Source organism: Prionailurus viverrinus, chromosome C1, assembly GCF_022837055.1.
Source record: "Prionailurus viverrinus isolate Anna chromosome C1, UM_Priviv_1.0, whole genome shotgun sequence".
NCBI lineage: Eukaryota > Metazoa > Chordata > Mammalia > Carnivora > Felidae > Prionailurus > Prionailurus viverrinus.
The window spans coordinates 64,169,745-64,188,807 of NC_062568.1; the positions used below are offsets into that span (position 1 = coordinate 64,169,745).

The following is a 19,063-nucleotide window of genomic DNA, read 5'->3' on the forward strand; positions in this document are numbered from 1 at the left end:
CCCTCCCGATCTTCCCTATCACAATGTACAGAACTACTATTTGCTTGCTTGCTGAAACCAAAGCCCTCTGAGTTATCCTTGATTATGCTCTTTCTCTCAGTTTGAGCTGCTGCTAATCCATCAGGACCATAGCTCTCCTCTTGGCAAAGCATATGAGATAGTTCTTGTGATTCAGAGTCAGAAGTTTCTCCTGACAGTGAGAACCAATGTTTTCCATTCTATCATATCAGTTTAATTATCTGAATGGTTCGTACGTCTGTCAGAGACTTTTTCTTATTTGTTATCTGTGGAGTTTTTGTCTTTTTTCCTGCCCGTTGTGAGTCATTTAATACAAAAGTTGTTGAGTGAATATACGTTTGCTTGTTTGTTCATTCATGCATAAACTCGTGTTGGGGGTCATCCATGTTCCAGGTCGTGTGCTCAGAGATGATTGCTTGCCCTCAGTGGGTTCACAGTTTAGTGAGGGCGTGTGCCATACAAAGAAACAATTACAGTACACGTGTAAAGAATGACCCTGGGGAAGCTTAAAAGTGCAGAAGCAGCTTAGAATAGGATGCGGTTAACTCTTAAGAGCGAGCGTGGAGTTCCAGGAATCCCAGTAGATGGATGATTTACTTGGGTTTTAAAAGATGAAATGGGATTTTCCAGTAAATAATGGGAAAAGAATAGGGATTTCCAGAGTGAGATACTAGCATAGGCCAGGGCACAATAGTATGCGGCATCTGGGGCATGTCTGCAAGCATTTGTTCTTGACGAAGCATGGAATTTGCATGGAGAATGCAGACAACGGAGCTAGAAAGGCAGGCCATGGGCAGAAAGGGCCTGGTTTTTCCTATTAGGAACATGAGACTTCATCCTGTGGGTAAACTAATGAATTTCGACAGTTTTTAAGCCAGCAAGAAATATGTTTACATTTTAATTTTAGAAAGTTCTTTTTTTTTTTAAGCTATAGTATGGCAGAGTGACTTAGAGGCAAGGAGACCAGTGAGGAGGACAGAGGTGAGACAACAGATGAAGGTTTGAATGAGGCAAGCCTGTTGGGGAAGAAGAATATGGAAACGGGGAAAGAAGTCAGAGGTGAAGTCTTGTATTTGGTAGTCTGTCTGAATGCAGAGTGGTCAGAGTGGAAATGAAGCCTGAACAGAGGATGACCCCAGGGTTTCTACCTCTGGATACTACCCCTCTGGGGTAGCACTAACCAAAAACAGAGGGTACAAAAGGAGATTGAGTGATTGTATATTACATAAATCTATCTAGACATATAGATATATACCTATTATACCTTTAGCTCTCTATCTATGTATCTGTAAACAGACAGTCACTGTGCTTGGGATGCTCTTTTTTTTTTTTTAATGAGTTTAAGTATTAGATTTCTCAAGCTGGAGGATTTACAAGAATTCCACTGCAGTGTAAAAAAAAAATCAGAATTTATGTTCACGTCTCAAAGTCTAGTCCTAGTTTTGCCACTAGCTAAGTGTGTGATTGTGCCATCATTCTGATGGCAGGATATTATTTCCAAGAGAAAGTTACCTTGTGACTTTAAATCTTTTTTACTCCAACATATATTCCAGATCCTCAGTCATTATCCATGCACTCAAAGGATAATAGAGGTCTAGGTCTTAGAAGGAGAGCAGTTGGGGGCGCCTGGGTGGCGCAGTCGGTTAAGCGTCCGACTTCAGCCAGGTCACGATCTCGCGGTCCAGGAGTTCGAGCCCCGCGTCAGGCTCTGGGCTGATGGCTCAGAGCCTGGAGCCTGTTTCCGATTCTGTGTCTCCCTCTCTCTCTGCCCCTCCCCCGTTCATGCTCTGTCTCTCTCTGTCCCAAAAATAAATAAACGTTGAAAAAAAAAAATTTAAAAAAAAAAAAAAAAAGAAGGAGAGCAGTTGAACCAAGTCCCCACCTTTCTCATCCTCGATGTCTGTTGAGAAAAGAGAGGTCCACAGAGTCTGGTTTGTTGCAGTGAGTTTATGTGGGGATAAGCTTTGGAACCCAGAAGTCCAAATGTCTAGTTGACCATCTTGACCTTCTTCTCAACGTAATGATCCACATTATCCCTAATTCTGACTCCACTATGGTCCTAAAAATCCATATGACTTTGGACATTTGGAAGATACAACTCCTTCTTTGTTGATTTGTCCCTTTTGGGAATAGGAATATGGTGACGATGGGAGCAGAGGGAGGTCCCGAGCTCTCCATCTCTAGTCCTTCAAGGGCTTCAGCATGACTTAGTGTAGCTCTAGTCACTTAGGGTTTGCTTGAGACAGACCCTGCCCTTTACTCCTTCCTGTGTTCATATTCTTTCTACTAAACTTTCTGCTAAAACCAGACCCAGATAGAGTAATGTGTGATTGTTAAAGGAAGAGGGTCAACTTTAGTTCTGACATATATTTGCACATCCTGGGGTTTTAAACAAACAAAATGAGTGTTCATTGCTGATTCATGTTTTCCTTTTGGTCCCTAGATCCTTTCTGCTGCAGTCATGTGACATGCACCATGGTGACTTTCATCCTATAATGCATTCTGGGTTCTCCTAAATCTTAAAGCACTTTATAAAAATAAAACCATAGGTCTCATTTTTCTGATGAAGAGAGCAAGGCATAGAGAGGTTTTACAAAGTGATACAACAAATAAAGGGGGAAAAAGAATCCAGGTTCATTTTTTTTTCTCTCCATTAAATGATACTCTCTCTTATGCTTTTCTGTTGTCAAAAGCCCTCTCTACATTCTGTATTGTTAGGTCATCATCTCCTATAGTTTGCACAATACGATGTATTATGGATTGCTCACAAAGCAGCAGATATGAATTCTTTATAATGGATTTATTCTTTTCAATTTTTTGTCATCTTTGGGCTTAATAGAAATAGTGCAGCATGTTATATTGTGTGATCTGTTCCTAAATAGATAAAAGATTTCTGTGTTTTGAAGGAAACATTTATATTGGTTAATTTGCTGCATCGCCTGCAGGAATGTTAGTCTGTAGGAGGAAAACAACTGTTTCCTGACAAGGTTTTCCTTACCTCTGCTAGAAACTCTTACTTTAACAGTAAAATAAAGAGAAGTAATCCATAAACAATTAAAGAATGGTATCTTCAGGAGTGTTTACCACCCCTCAGACAGAACCTCTAAGATTGTGAGATACAAAGGTGTCTTTTTTTTTTTTTTTACATGAAGAGAGGCTCTCTCTTAATTCCCTTCCCAGCTCATAAGCCATAATGCTACGGATGCTGTGAGTGTGCAAACGTGAAGCTAGATATTCTCTCCATGGATATCAAGTTCCCTGCCTGCTCTTTGGAGAGCCACGAGTCTAACTATAATAGAAACAGAATACGTGCTTTCCGTTAAGAAATTAAGCGCCACTGTCCACAATGTGCAAAAGACTGTGAAATTGAAAGTGTGTCCCTGGAGTGGATAAAAAAAAATAATAGTAAGTGGCAACTCAAAACAGACTCCTGGCAAATAATCAATTATCTTCTGAATTACTATACAAAACTACAGTTCATTTTGCCAGCCTGTTGGGGAAAGAGCTCCACACAGGAGGCGGTCAGCTTAGACTGGGGAGTTGTTTTCAATTTACTTCCCGGGTACCTTCGTGTAAACATCGACCGGCTGGCCGTGCTGCTGGCGTGACGCAATGAGAGAGCGCACGTCGCCATTGGTTGGCAGAACTGACTGCGAAATAGCAAACATAGTCACAAAAGAAATCTGTTGCCTGTTGCATCTTTGTGTTTATACTGTGACTCACATAGCTTAATTTTTAAACCTGGGGCAACAGTTAAACTTTCCTAAAGATGGAAGACTGGGCGCGTCTTCGCTGGGACAGCACTATTTTCCGAACTCGAGCGGAATCTGTTTGGCCTCCAGATGGATTTAGAGCTGGCTGAAGCCTAGGAAAACAGCAGGAGGAATGATGTTTTACTACTGGCTGCTCATATAGATGAAATGGGTAGAAATTTAGACTGTTTGGGAAGGATGCTGATGGTTAATAAATGGGGCAGGGGGAGTGCCAAGGGCTGTCTGGCTGAGGTTTCGTGTTGGTACAATTTTAAGTGAACCGTAAAGTGTATGCATTCGTGTTTAATAAACAAGAGACATTTCTGATGACTTTCCAGATATGTAGGCCCATGGAAACATGTGAAAGTATTCAGCATTTCTGTAAGTGAAGAAGAGTATCACAGATGAAGCAGTTTTGGCTCCGAGCCGAGAGAGAGACCATACAGGAGGGAAATACGGCAGCAGAAGGATCTTCAGTTCTCCTTGCTCTTGTTTCCTTTTTATTTTTGAAATGTTTATCTATTTATTTTGAGAGAGAGAAAGAAAGCGCGGTTGGCGGAGGGGCAGAGAGAGAGAGAGAGAGAGAGAGAGAGAGAGAGAGAGTCCCTCCACTGATAACGCAGAGCTCGTCACAGGGCGTGATCCCACAAACCCGTAAGATTATGACCTGAACCAAAATCAAGAGGTGCCCTGCCCTTGTTTACTTTTTAAAATGGGAAGAGGCCTTACCATTTTCAAAATCTTGCCAGAGTTTAAGTTCCCTGAATATAGAGTACAGGAGGGACTCCTGGGTGGCTCAGTCAGTTAAGCACCGACTTCAGCTCAGGTCATGACTTCATGGCTCATGAGTTCGAGCCCTGCGTCAGGCTCTGTGCTGACAGCTCAGAACCTGGAGTCTGCTTCGGATTCTGTGTCTCCTTTTCTCTCTCCACTTCCCCCACTCATGCCCTCTCTTTCTCTCTCTCAAAAATAAAATAACATTTGAAAAATACAGAATACAGGACATCCACTCCTCAATAAAACCGACTTCCCTGCCCAAGACAGTCAGTCCTGACTATACTCAGCCTGTCCCCTGCCATACACAGGTACACATACACATGCATGTAATCGCACCCATTTACAGATGAGAACACAGATGCTAACTGACCAACAAGGACAGAGGATTAATACATGGCAGTACTGGTGTTTATCAAGTCATATTTAGACATTAGACATACGATCTCTGTTACAGCTCGTAAGGCACTTGTCTGGGGGCCACAGGATAAACTCTCTTTTTTACTGACATCTGAAATCAGAACCGTTCTTCAACAGCTTGCTAATTTACTCTTCCATAATATACTTATTCTTTACTATTCTCCAGCCATTCTTTAAAAACACATTTTTAAGGGGCGCCTGGGTGGCTCAGTCGGTTAAGCGTCCGACTTCAGCTCAGGTCACGATCTCACGGTCTGCGAGTTCAAGCCCCGCGTCAGGCTCTGGGCTGATGGCTCAGAGCCTGGAGCCTGCTTCCGATTCTGTGTCTCCCTCTCTCTCTGCCCCTCCCCGTTCATGATGTGTCTCTCTCTGTCTCAAAAATAAATAAACGTTAAAAAAAAAATTAAAAAAAATAAAACAACACATTTTTAAGAGGCACCTGGGTGGCTCAGTCAGTTAAGCTTCCAACTTCAGCTCAGGTCATGATCTTGCAGTTCATGGGTGGGAGCCCCGCGTCGGGCTCTGTGCTGACAGCTCGGAGCCTGGACCTGCTTCGTATTTGTGTCTCTGTCTCTGTGCCTCGGCCCTTCTCTCTGTCTCTCTCTCTCTCTCTGTCTCTCTCTCTCTCAAAAACAAATAAACATTAAAAAAAAATTAAAAACGGGCGCCTTGGTGGCTCAGTCGGTTAAGCGTCCGACTTCAGCTCAGGTCATGATCTCACAGTTGGTGAGTTCGAGCCCAGCATTGGACTCTGTGCTGATAGCTTGGAGCCTGAAACCTGCTTTGGATTCTGTGTTTCCCTCTCTCTCTCTGCCCTTCCTCTGCCTGTGTGCTCTCTCGCTCTCTCTCTCAAAAATAAATAAACACTTTTAAAAATCAAAACCAATCAAATATATTTTTAAGTAGTTAATACATATACGTGGTTGAAGAAGAAGAAGAGGAAAATGAAGATTTAGAAGATGAAGACAACAGTGGCCAACAGCACAAAGGAATATACAGTGAAAATATGTCTGTGTCCTTCCCTGCTCTATGGTACCCCACCTCAGGGGTTCCCCCTTCCCCAGTGTCTTAGGTATTCTTTCCAAGTTTGAGACTCCTTATATATACAGACATTTATGTATATCCTCCTCTACTTTCCTGGTTTGTAGAGATGGTAGCACACAGCACACACTTGATCTCATTGCTTATTTTCACTCCGGCTACTAGCAAAATCTCAGACTAGTTGGGTCGGCCGAGTCCACCAGAGGTGCAATTATTTGCTGTGTTACAATAGGAGAGGCGACATGAAATTAAGTCTTGACTTGGCTCTTTCTCAACTTGTAAAGGACAGAATAGCCTCTCTTTGTATCTTGCAGGCATTATTAATTGATATGTTGTCAGCACTTCCATAAATATTTCTATGCTGTAGTGATTTTTCTCATTGAAATGTATGCTGTGACAATTCAGCACATTTCTCCACCTATTAGATCAGACAGCATCAGTGAGAAGAGAGTGAAACAACTCTTACTAGGTACATCAATTCTTTCATGCCTAAATTACAGGACACCGCATTGACTACTATTATTAAAGTTTGGAATAATACAGCACTACAGAACCATTGAGGCTACCCAGAGCACTTGAGAGAACTGATAAATCTCTAAAGAGAGAGTTGACTCTTTTTATACAATAAGATCAAAATCGTGAGAAGTCATTTTTCACTTAATCATCCAATATTACAGAATATTAGAATATTCTGCCCCCCTTTCATAATTTTCTTGCTTATTGGTACATCAACAATGGACTTTACGAGTTCTGAAGCCTATTTTTCTTATCTTGGTGTTTTGATAATACGACTGACTTGGGGTCTTCGTACTCTGCACAGTTGTCAGGCATACCGGATGTTTCATTGACAATCTCTGCGAATTTAGGGGATTTTTGCTACCCAACGAATGAAAGCAATCTACCAATGTAAGGAATGCTTTGAAAAGTTAGTCTATGCTTTTTTGCTCTTTCAGAAACCACGTGATTTCTACCTGCTCATAGATTGACCAAAATATTTCCGACCACTTAATGCCACTCTGGGGCTAATTCAAAAAAATGAGTTTGCATTAGATTAGATATAGGGTTTCATTCAACATCTGGTGAAAACCTGGGTGCACTCTGATGCTCCTTGAAGGCTCTGTTTGCCCAAGAGTTTCTGGATCATATCTTCCGATTCAGAAGAGTATCTAGTTTAATTTTGCATGTATAAATGCATTGGCAATGCATTTAGAGAATGCTTTGGATTCCCAAGGACAGCATTTTCTAGAAATTTAGATTGGCAATTGGAGTTAATATGTTAGTTCAACTCAAATTGTTGCATAAATGGTAGCTATGGCAGGAGAACAGGGGATCTTCCAGGGGGTCTTTCCCTAAATATTTCTGCTTTAGTTTGTTCTGTTCTGATTTGCACCATTTTGGTTCTCAAATTGTTTCCATTTTAAAAGCTAATTTGGGTTTTTGAACAAATGTGTTGCACTTATTTATCATTCCTTTTCTAGATTTCTATTTTGCATAATTACCATAGAATGTGTGGATATTTCATAGAGAAAGAAGATATTTATGAACTTGGTCCCGTACAGGGGAGGATTCATTTGTGAGTATAGGTGGTGTAGTTGCTTTGACCCCTTTCTGGCTGGGAAACGATTTGTTGGATGAACATTCAAGAACGCTCAGAATAATGTCATCTAGGCATGAAAGAATTGATGCATCTAAGTAAGAGTTGCGTCACTCTCTTCTCACTAATTACACGTAAGGGCAGGCGCAAGAAAGAAAGGAAAGATGTTTCCAGGAAGGGCTGGTAATATCTTCAGTGTGCCTCTGGGCCCTTGAGGCCAGACCCTTGGAATTTGCCACAGCCTAGGTCCTATCACTCAGTCCCGCTCTAGAGGCAAACATCCCCCAAATGGCCCTCCGTGATGCCTACAGGGTTCTACTTTTTAAGGAAGAATTTATGTACCACCAGCAATGGGTTCCAAAGATGACCCTAGTAACCTCTGTTTTCCAAAGGACAAATTACTCCTCCCAAGAAAGAGAGTACTAGGATTTTTTAATGTATTTATTTATTTATTTTGTTTATTTATTTTTATTTTTTTAATATGAAATTTATTGTCAGATTGGTTTCCGTACAACACCCAGTGCTCATCCCAACAGGTGCCCTCCTCAATACCCATCACCCACCCTTCCCTCCCTCCCACCCCCCTTTATGTATTTATTTTTTAAAGGTCCTGATGATGATGGCTTTCTAGTCCTTCGCTCTTTTCTTTAGTAGTTACTCGAGCTCCTTTCCTCTCAAGTAACACCTGGAATAGGAAAATAGTATTGTTACTCCCCGGTTGTACGTTTATTTTCAACCTGGGGAAATGAGCTCCAACTACAGTTTTCACTTCATTCTTTAGCTTCCAAGGCACAAAATTGTTATACACGTCTATAGTTTTCAAAATGTCAAGTTGAGTACATTGTGTACTATGTATTCCATTACATATTTGTGAAATCTTTGCATTGAAGTAGAAATGATTCTCCTTATTTGCTACACTACTTGGCCTGACCTCCTAAAAATGCGTAATGGGGAATGGCACCTTCCTCTTGCCACCGTCGTCTGGCCAAGTGGAAGAACTCGTGGCTGGTTACATATAGGTTTCTCTTCACTGCACTAGTCTTCTGCCTCATCTTATGTAACTACCGCAGAATTCTTGAATTTTCAGCTTTGCTCAGATAACTTTGGAAGAATGCCATCTAAACACACATGCACGTGTGTGCGCACGTGCACACACACACACACACACACACACACACACACACCCATCTGTCAGACATCCTGATCCTTAACATACCCCAACATCACACAAGGATATGTCTCTTCTGATACATTCTATGCATTTTATGCTGAAATATTCCATTGGAATTATCAATGTTTATGCTTTCCGGCTAGTCATTTATCATTACAGACCTGTTGTATCATCCCTGCTAATTAAATTTGTTAAGAGTGGGGAGGATTCCTAAAACAGAATTCTATGATGGCTTCAAATTGAGCTGAATAAAAGTCAGTGGGGATTAGGGGAAGGTGGTCTTGACATCGAAATAGCATTAGGTTTCATATCTTCATTGGAAATATTTCTTTTTTGGAACTCTTCCTTCATCATTATAAGAAATGAGATCTGCCTTGGCATTCATGTGTGTGTGTGTGTGTGTGTGTGTGTGTGTGTGTGCGTGCGTGTGTGTGTTTCCTCCTAGAGTGGGGTCTAGTAAAACTAGATTCTTTGGGTGGATAGAAGAAAAGTACAGATTTCTTAATGTTCATTTTCAGTCAACTGGACTTTTAAAGGTGGCCTTCTTTATGTTTTCCATTTACAGTATATACCTGCTTATCCATATGCCTTCAGATCAATAAAAGAGTAGATATTTAAAAGTATCTGTGGCAGCCAACAGCTGGAATCATGCCAGGCATCTTTACATTTTAAATTCTTCCTGGGCTCTAGAGGTAGGTGAGGCCAACTTTCCTTTTGACTCAGCAGGCAAGTTTTACTATGATAAGAGTATTGCTATTTTAAAAAGCAGCTCTTGACAATCTAACTCCAGAAAGCATTCCCACCCTGTGAAATAGTACAGAGGCACCTGCTTCCTTATTGATGAAACACTGGAAAATAATGCCTGTTAGAAGCAATTTTAATCATTTGGTAGCTCAGCTTCTGACTCCTCAGTAGGTTTCTAACCCAACTGCCATGCCAGATCGACTGTCCCAGTTTTTCTGATTGGGCAGGCAGAAGCAATCTAATCATCTCAGGCTTGGCACACAACAGAAATTTGGCTTGATGAACCCCTTGAGAGTGGGTCTGACTTGGCTGAATTCATTCTGAGAGTGAAGTCTAGCCTTCCGGGTTTTATGGGCTACCTTCCTATTTTTCTCACGGCTTCATCATAACCAAAGTTCCACTTCTAATCTAGTTCTGATTTAGAATGACATGTCACAGTGCTTTCCCTAAAACTTCTGGATACTTAGAATTCTTGATCTCCAGTAAACAGTATCAGGTGATCATCAGCGTCAAGAAAAACTTTATCTCTGTATATCTCTCAGGGTAAGAGACAGCAATCAATGTAATATTGATTAATTAATAATCTTACAGATTTATTTATTTTGAACATGAATAATCTTGGGGAGATACATTTCGTTGCTAACACTAGTTACTTATCTGATTATTTGCAAAAGGAAAATCACTTATCCTAATCTGAGTCATTTGATCCAAAACAGTATTCTTAACCTTGATCGAATTTGACCTTTTTGAAAGAGTTGTTATAAAAGGTTTTGAAGAAGCAATGAAAGTCTCCCTAGCTCAGGTCACTTACTCTGTAAGTACTCCAGGATATTAGTGGAACCTGAAATGTCTCTGCTGCCTGTAGTGTATAAGGAAGGAATTAACTTTGCAACTGCAGATCTCAGTGTGTGTGTGTGTGTGTGTGTGTGTGTGTGTGTGTGTGCGCGTGTGTGCGTGTGTGCGCAGTGCAGTGCATGTTTCATTACAGAAGGCATTATAAACATTAGAGCTTGAAACACATATTTCTCTGTGAGAAACAAAGCCATATATGTGGGGGGAAAAGATAGCGTCAGCCTCAAGGGTCTGGAATGTATCAGATTTTCCAATATAATGTATCAAAATCAATGTATCAGTCATGAATTATAAAAATGTGATTACCCTTTCAGTGGGGAGGATATGGTTAGTGACAACAGTGGTAGCATAATTCGATGGTGGAGGTTAGGAACATGGAGGGAGGGTGATATGTATGATGTTTCCAAACTGTGTGTACTGTATTTTCAGGGTCAGCTGAAAACATATCATAGGCTATAAAGCTATTGCCATCTTTTTTTGTTACACCTGGTAGTATATTATCTAATAATTAATTGTGATCTTGTTTCCAACATTGGAGTATGAGGTCCTTAAAGCTATTTTATTTCTGTATCTCTGGATCTGTCGAAGAATGATACTTCATACATACAGGGTTTGTTAAAGAAACGTCTAGGAGCCATTTGGGCCACCAGCTGTATCTAGGTCATTATCTGCCAAGTGTTGGCTACTTTAATTTGAAAAAGGTCATGGCCTGAGATACCATATTTTCTAATTGAAAACCAGGTCTTAGAGAAGAATAAAAAGTCTCTTGAATAGTCACTGTGTGTGTGTGTGTGTAAATATATACATATATTTTTAACAGACAAACATGGCATGTTTTAGCATAAAATCTTATGATAACAGAGCTGGTAAAGCTCACCTTGGAAGGCCCATGTCCAGCTTCTAATCTCAAGCAGCAGCGTCCTCTACAATTTCTCAGTCTGCTGATTGAGCCTTTGTGTTTTGGAAATTGGTAAAATATGCCCACTTCGCCCTTTTCGTTACATTTTTTTAGGTAAGATGATTAAGTGTGGGAGCTTATGAAGAAAAACGGGGCCCGAGACTCGCACATAATGGAGGTCTGCTCCCTTGTATTTCCCTTCTCTTTACAAAGCAATCCTAACCCATTTCGTGATGACGCACTTGGTTCTGAGTAGTTACATACATTCACATTAATAAGATTGAAAGTGGGACAAAGTCCCAATACTCTAAACAAATAATTGCATGGAATCCAGCATTAGTGCTCTTGAGGATGAGTGAAATCCTGATCGTCACCAGCTTTGCCAATAATGTGTGTTCTCTTAACCCGATCAGTGCTAAGTACTGTACCAAAATTCAAGCCAAATAACGTGAGGCTCTTGGCTGTAAACAATTACAATTTTACAGGCACTTTTGATCATTCTGATACACTCTGCATTCAAACACAAATGATTATACAGTACATTAGATGTTGTGCAACATCCTGCCCAGGATTCAGTAATATGATCTCTATGATAGTTCCAGAAATGGAATGAAATCAGTGAGAGGAAGTGGAAAAAGAACAACAGTTAATGAAATTAAAGGAGAAAGCTCCTTTTTTCAATCCTGAAGATTATTACTAGGTCAAGACTCTCACCTATTCAAAATGAGACCTGTGGACACACTAGTTTTCAGATTCTTTTTATATTCATATTGGCCCTTTGTTCCAGTTTAGCAAGACACCTATTCACATTTAAGTCCACAACCATAGACTGTTCAGGTAATATTCGACATAGACCTTAAAAACATCCTGTTGCCTTTCTGTGATTTTTGGAACAAAGGAAAAAGAAAAAAAGTGTCTGAAGTGTCTGTAAAAATGTTCCTAAAATAGTAAAAAAAGAAAGAAGAGAGAGAGAGAGAGAGAGAGAGAGAGAGAGAGAGAGAGAGAAGGAAAAAAAAACACCTGCAATTAAAAAGAAAAAAAAGGGGGGGGGATGACTGGGTGGCTCAGTTGGTTAAGTGTCAGACTTCAGCTCAGGTCATGATCTTGGGGTTCATGAGTTCAAGCCCCGTGTCGGGCTCTGTGCTGACAGCTCGGAACCTGGTGCCTGCTTCAGATTCTGTGTCTCCTTCTCTCTCTGCCCCTCCCCCACTCATGCTCTGTCTCTCTCTGTCAAAAATAAATAAACATTAAAAAAAAAGAAAAAGAAAAACCTCCTGGAAAGTAAATTTCTGTTGCATAAAATCCATTTTTCATTTTGTACTGGCTTCCGTTATGGACCGAGATTCATTGGTAAGAGAAAGGGATTGCTCTGAATACACTAAGGTTACATAAATATTTTAAAATTGTGTACTTAGATAACTTTCTGATATAAAACATTAGCAATGAAACTTTAAAATATTAATACTAATGTCTTAAGGTAATCAATACATCACAAAATACACTGAAACCATAATTTGGTCCTGGAAAAATTGATAGTATGATTGCCACCCAATTTTATCCATTCTGGAAGTAGTGATATAGGAAGCTTTAAATAAAACTTCATTTTTTTTTTCAATTTTCCCTTATTGATAAAGTCTTTTTGTTGTCTTGTAGCAACTTTATGATATATTTTAATAGGAGGAAATAGTACATAACGCTCGAAAACTAGACCGAATATTTAACAAGGCTAAGGGCTGTGCTTATTTTTGTTTACCATTGCATTTTTAGTGCCTAGTACAGGGCCTGGAATGCGATAGAAATAGTTAATATTTGCTGAGTGCTTATTATGGACGAGTAATTGTTCTGAGCACATGACCTGGATTAGCTTGTTTAATCTTCACATCAATCCTACGAGGTAGGTGCCACTTTACCCATGAGAAAACTGAGGCCCAGGCTGATGAAAGATATTGCCAAGGGCATGCTGAAAGACGTGCAGTTTGAATGAATTTAGGTCTTTATGAGTTCTTCGAGGTCATTTATTTACATAATTATCCAGTATTTATTAAGGTTATGAGGAGCTAGGAACTGTTTTTCAAGAACTCCCTTCCAATGAATACTTCTGAGTCACATGTGAGAGGCCAATAAAAGGAGTGGGCCTTGGTAAGAAGGAAAAAGAATGGATCAAAATATTTGTCTCAGGCAAAATCAATTAGCAGTCTTTGTGCTGTAGCAATTGGCCAATTCCCATATGCGCTGTTTTGCTGATGTCACTCATTGCCTACAACTTCTAGTTTTATTAACCTATAAAATAGGAGTGATAATTAGAATAAAGTTTGGGAACCACTAAAAATTAATCAGCACATTCAGACACTTTTGAGAAACGTGTGGATTGTAGGGTTATGGAAGTGCAAAGGGCATTTGTGAGGCCTGAGAGATGGGGGGGGGGGGTGGGAATAATTCATGCTTCTTAAAAAGCAAAAGAACCTGAACTTTTTTTTTTAATGTTTATTTATTTATTTATTTATTTTGAGAGAGAGAGAGAGAGAGAGAGAGAGAGAGAGAGGGAGAGGGAGGGAAACCCAGGCAGGCTCCACACTGTCAGCACAGAGCCTGACACAGGGCTCGATCTCAAGAACCGTGAGATCATGCCCTGAGACGAAACCAAGAGTCGGACGCTTAACCGACCGAGTCACCCAGGCGCCCCCTGAATGTTTTCAATGGCCTAGAAGCTAGCTAAGTTAAGCAAGAATTTTAACTGTGTAAAATTAAAATTAAACACTAAGATTGAGATACTATGTTATTGCCTAAATTTGGGTGAATATATTTGCTCATAGGAATTTCAGGGTAGTCAGTGGATCAATTTATCTGATTTTTTGGTAAAATATGTTAACAATGTAGAAAATGCTGTTCCTAACTACTGATTTTCCAGGTTTATTCTTAACATCTTTATCTGGTGAAAGTGTGTGTGAGTGTGCGTGAGTTAATGCATCGCTTCCTGTCACTTTCCTCTCCTTTGTGGAATTCTCTTCTCTGAATTGCCTGACACTAAGTGATATAAATTTTTAAATATAGGCAGAAAAGCTGTTATTTTTTATTTAGCTTTTACTGTGTAATGGAATTTGTGACAAGATTATTTGCTACAATGTTATTTTGTGTCTTGATTAGTGTTCTCTGTAAAGGACCCCGAGATATGTGTACAAAAGGCACTGTATGAGCTGTGAACAGAGGGGCAAATGACCTCCATTCGAATATAGCCAAGTAGTCATTACCAAAGTTTGAAGCAATTTGAACTGCCTAACTAGAGGCATGACAACAGTAATTGTGGATGTCCTTAAAGGATAGCTGTATACATTTTGAGCACGGAATACCCTAAGTTCACTTTAAGAGAAGCAATTATTACTCGGTGTAAGTTGTGCTTGAATTAAGTCCTTTAAAACTGGCATTTTCAAAACTTCTGGGCAACACTCATCTACGGAGTGCCTTCACACCAACAATCACATGGCCCAGTGTTGTACATAAGAAATCCGTTTGCCTACAATACAATGACTTGCTATCAAAAGTCCTTGATATCCTAAATAGAGTTAAGTTGAGCTTAGAGGCAGTGCTAATATTGTAGGTATTTGAGTTATACAGTGGCCACCAACAGAGTATCAATGATGTAAATTTTCTCCGGTAAAGGTTAGCTCTCTTTTTTTTTTAACGTTTATTTATTTTTGAGACAGAGAGAGACAGAGCATGAACGGGGGAGGGTCAGAGAGAGGGAGACACAGAATCTGAAACAGGCTCCAGGCTCTGAGCTGTCAGCACAGAGCCCAACGCGGGGCTCGAACTCACGGACCGCGAGATCGTGACCTGAGCCGAAGTCGGCCGCTCAACCGACTGAGCCACCCAGGCGCCCCTAGCTCTCGTTTTTAAAAGCATTCCATTTCTTATTGCATATGGCACATAAAATTGGCAAATTTAAATATTTAAGGCAAATATTAAGGCAAATATTTAAGGCAAATTTAAATATTTAAATATTTAAGGTCCAGGCAGCTCCATCATCCCTCCTCAACCACAATGCTTCTCCCAAAGCACGTACTTTCTAAAGTTCGTTGAACACTAGAATTTTTTGTTTGCAAACTAAGTCAGACTCAGGACCCAAACCATAAAAGGGATAAAAGCCATGAAAGGATAGTTTTCAGTCTTTAGCACTTGTCAGAAAATACCTAATTGCAGTATGTGTAAAACATCTTCTGTTGGATTGCTGCAGACCCCTAGTTCCCACTGAGCCCAATTTGGAAACGGCCAGGATGTCCACAGGGCTGAGAGCTCTTTAGAAGAAGAAACTATTCCTTTAGTTCTGTCGCAGTGTTGCGAGGGATTCAGTAGCTACCTAAAAACTTTCTCATCTAGGATTTACTTATCCAGCTATCCCAAACATTGCATTTTATATGTTAGGAGGTACACGCGCCTTACTCATAGGAAAACGCTGCACGCTCTCACTTTGAGACCCTGTCCTCTCTTCCCAAAGATCGTCTAACTTGGATGTCAAGTTTCATGCCTACTAGACACAAAAGACAGCGTAACAGCAAGAAGGGAACAAAAAATATATATGTAAATCAGAGAGAGGTACGAATTTGTTCCTCCTTCTGATTTTTATACAAATTATATATATGTATATATATATATTATTTACACATAATTATATATATAATTTATATATATATAATTTATATATATAATTTATATAATATATGTATAATTTTTATACAATTCATATATATGTATATATATCAGTTAAAGAAATTATTTGTAAAGAACTGTATATCATTTGGGGATCATTTTAGTATAGAATCAAGTAAATCTACATGTCTCTGAGTGTCATGTTACAACACGTTACAACCACAATATAATCAGTAATAATGACAACTAGTTGTTAAAACAGGTTAAATAGTGGTGTATCTTCCTATTTTTGAAAGGATGGGTATGCTTGGGGTGCCTGGGTGGCTCAGTTGGTTGAGCATCCGACCCTTGGTTTCAGCTCAGGTCATGATCTCACATTTCGTTGGGTTTGAGCCCTGCATGGGGCTCTGCGCTGACAGTGTAGAGCCTGCTTGGGATTCCCTCTCTCCCTCTCTCTCTCTCTGTCCCTCCCCCACTCACCCTCTCTGTCTCTCTTGAAATGAATAATAATAATAATAATATACTCAAAAAAACTCAAAAAAGTATGGGATATGCTTAAGGGCTTCCATCACCAGTAATTAAATGTCAAGCCTCTTTCTGTATGTCAGGCTTCCTTCTTCTCTCTCTTCCCTCTTCTCAGTGTGCCCAGTGAAATAGAATGAGTTGATCATAGAGGCTGTGAAATAAAATCTGTGTTCAACTTCTGGCGTGTTCCCTTTCTAGCTACGTGAGCTTGGACAATAATGTGAGTCAATAATGTGATTCTCTCTTTGCCAGTGTGGTGATGAGGTTTAATGAGATAAGTGATGGGCAGATCAGTTAATACTTAAATAAATGTTTTTCTTGTATGCTCAACAGGGATAAGCTTCAGTGACTTACACTTTATCATCTTCTAAATTTCCTCTTGTAAACTCACTACTTATGCCATATTAACCTGTAGCTTCAGTTTTGGTTATTGCTGCTTCACAAGTCACCTTAAACTTAGCTTCAAACAATAACAATCTGTTCTTTTCTCCTGATGATATGGGTTGACTGGGCACAGGTGAGCAATGCTTCAAGGTGATATTGGCTGAGGCTGCTGTCATAACAGGACTTATGTGCTGGAATATTCGGTATGGTCACTCAAATGTCTGGTACTTTGGCAGGACTGTGGGGAGCTTAAGCTCAGCTGAGGCACTGACCAGCTGGGCTTCCCTCTATGATAGTCTCAGAGCCTCTTCCTCCCACTGTGGCCTCTCCATGTGGCTTCTTCAACAGGGTGGCTGACTTCTTACATTAAAGACCAGGCCCCCCAAAGCATAAAAGCTTACATCTAGAACTGGCCGGTGCTGCTTCTGTGATATATTTTATTGAGGAAAGGGAACCACGGCCTGACAACTCATTGTTGGAAGTGACTGAAGAAAGGCTGAAGAAAGTGTGGTTGATTGGTGGACATTTTGGAAACCAGCTACCACAGTGTTGGTTTTTTAAGTCTTTGTCCCTGGCTTATCCCTATGACCCTGATAGTGTTGTCCCTTGGAAATACAGATGAGTCCTTTTTACAGTTCTGCTTTAATTTGGAAGCAAACAACACTGGCGACGTTATAAGCATCCACATATGAGATGATTGCCTTTGGTCTAGCTTCAAACAGTTTATTCAATGTTGATGAATAGCACAGCCCATCAATAGATTGAAATAAACACAATATATTTTATATAGGAATTGCACTAAAAGAAAGAAAGAAAGAAAGAAAGAAAGAAAGAAAGAAAGAAAGAAGGAAGGAAAAAGCCTACAAGTTTGGTGTTATTACCAAACCATCCCAAACATAATGAAGTTAGTTATAAATTGGGCCATCCTTGAAAAAAAAAATGTTTTTAATGGTTTTATTTTTGAGAGAGTGTGAGTGGGGGAGGGGTGGAGAGAGGGAGACACAGAATCTGAAGCAGGCTTCAGGCTCCGAGTTGACAGCAAAGAGCCTGACACAGGGCTTGAACTCACGAACCAGTGAGATCATGACCAGCGTGGAAGTCAGCTGCTTAACAACCGATAGACATCCTTTGAAAATGATTTTCACTTTCTCACATCATTTCCCTTCAGTTCTACATTAAAAGGAGCTAGAGCAAAAAGAGAGGGAAAATAATTTGCAATTAAAACAAAAATTCGTAGGGTCTGAGAGCACAGTAGATTGATTATCACTGGTCTTCTGAAGTGAGTTACTTTGTCCAGATTATTCATATAGTTAACTTTTGATGTACCAAAAGGAAAAAAAAAGGTACATATTGTCACTAGTCCTTCCACAAATTTATTTATCTATTTAAAAAAATTTTTTTTAATCTTTATTTTTGAGAGAGACAGAGACAGAGTGCAAGCGGAGGAGGGGCAGAGAGAGAGGGAGACACAGAATCTGAAGCAGGCTCCAGGCTCCGAGCTGTCAGCACAGAGCCCGAACCCAGGAACCGTGAGATCATGACCCGAGCCAAAGTCGGACACCCAACCGATTGGGCCACCCAGGCACCCACCTTCCACAAATTTATGTTTCTGACTGAGAGGCCTCTGAGAATCATATGGACCCTCTTTCTAGAAAAAGCACATGTGCTCTAAATTCTGCATATAGTATCGAGGGTTTACAGATACAAATACATTCCTGAATCCCAGGTTAAGCACCCCGTCGTAAAGGTCATTAAATCTCTAATGAGAGCAGAAAGATAAGTTTCTCTTGCTCTGTTATTTCCCAAGGCAGCCAACTGTTTAAAAAGAAATGTTACTCTTTCAACCAATTAGACAATAGCCACTGCTCTGATTCTGTTAAGAAGATTCCACCCATTCCACTCTAATTATCCTATTCTGAGGTGGGGCCAAAATGAAAGAACTACAACCAAAAATAAAAGTAAGGAGTTGAACTCTAATTCACCTCAGCTTTTGATGGTATGGAGTCTTAAGTAAGGTTTGCAGAAGGAGGATAGGGATTTGGATTTCAATACTGGGTTTGGACTGTGGGCAAATCGTTGAAGCCCCCACTGTCTCTTCTCAGTGTGTGTGTGTGTGTGTGTGTGTGTGTGTGTGTGTGTGTGTGTCTGACATTTTTTCTTTGGCTTTTTCACTCACTTATCTATCCCACTCTTACTGTCTCTCAAGCCGAAACATTCTTACTCTCTCTCTCAGTCTCTCTTCCACT

The 19,063-nt window shown here is 40.1% G+C and overlaps 1 protein-coding gene across 4 annotated transcripts in view; it reads left to right on the forward strand.

Moving 5' to 3' along the window:
- FIGN (fidgetin, microtubule severing factor) overlaps positions 1–19,063 on the forward strand; it is a 130,811-nt gene that overhangs the window by 70,665 nt on the left and 41,083 nt on the right. Inside the window, exon 1 of one of the 4 annotated variants that reach the window (XM_047872072.1) lies at positions 9,999–10,057. The exons of the other annotated variants lie outside the window; for them this stretch is intronic. The gene's annotated coding sequence lies outside the window, so the exon portion shown is untranslated. Of the gene's footprint in view, positions 1–9,998; positions 10,058–19,063 lie in introns of those variants that run through there. 4 annotated transcript variants of the gene reach the window in all.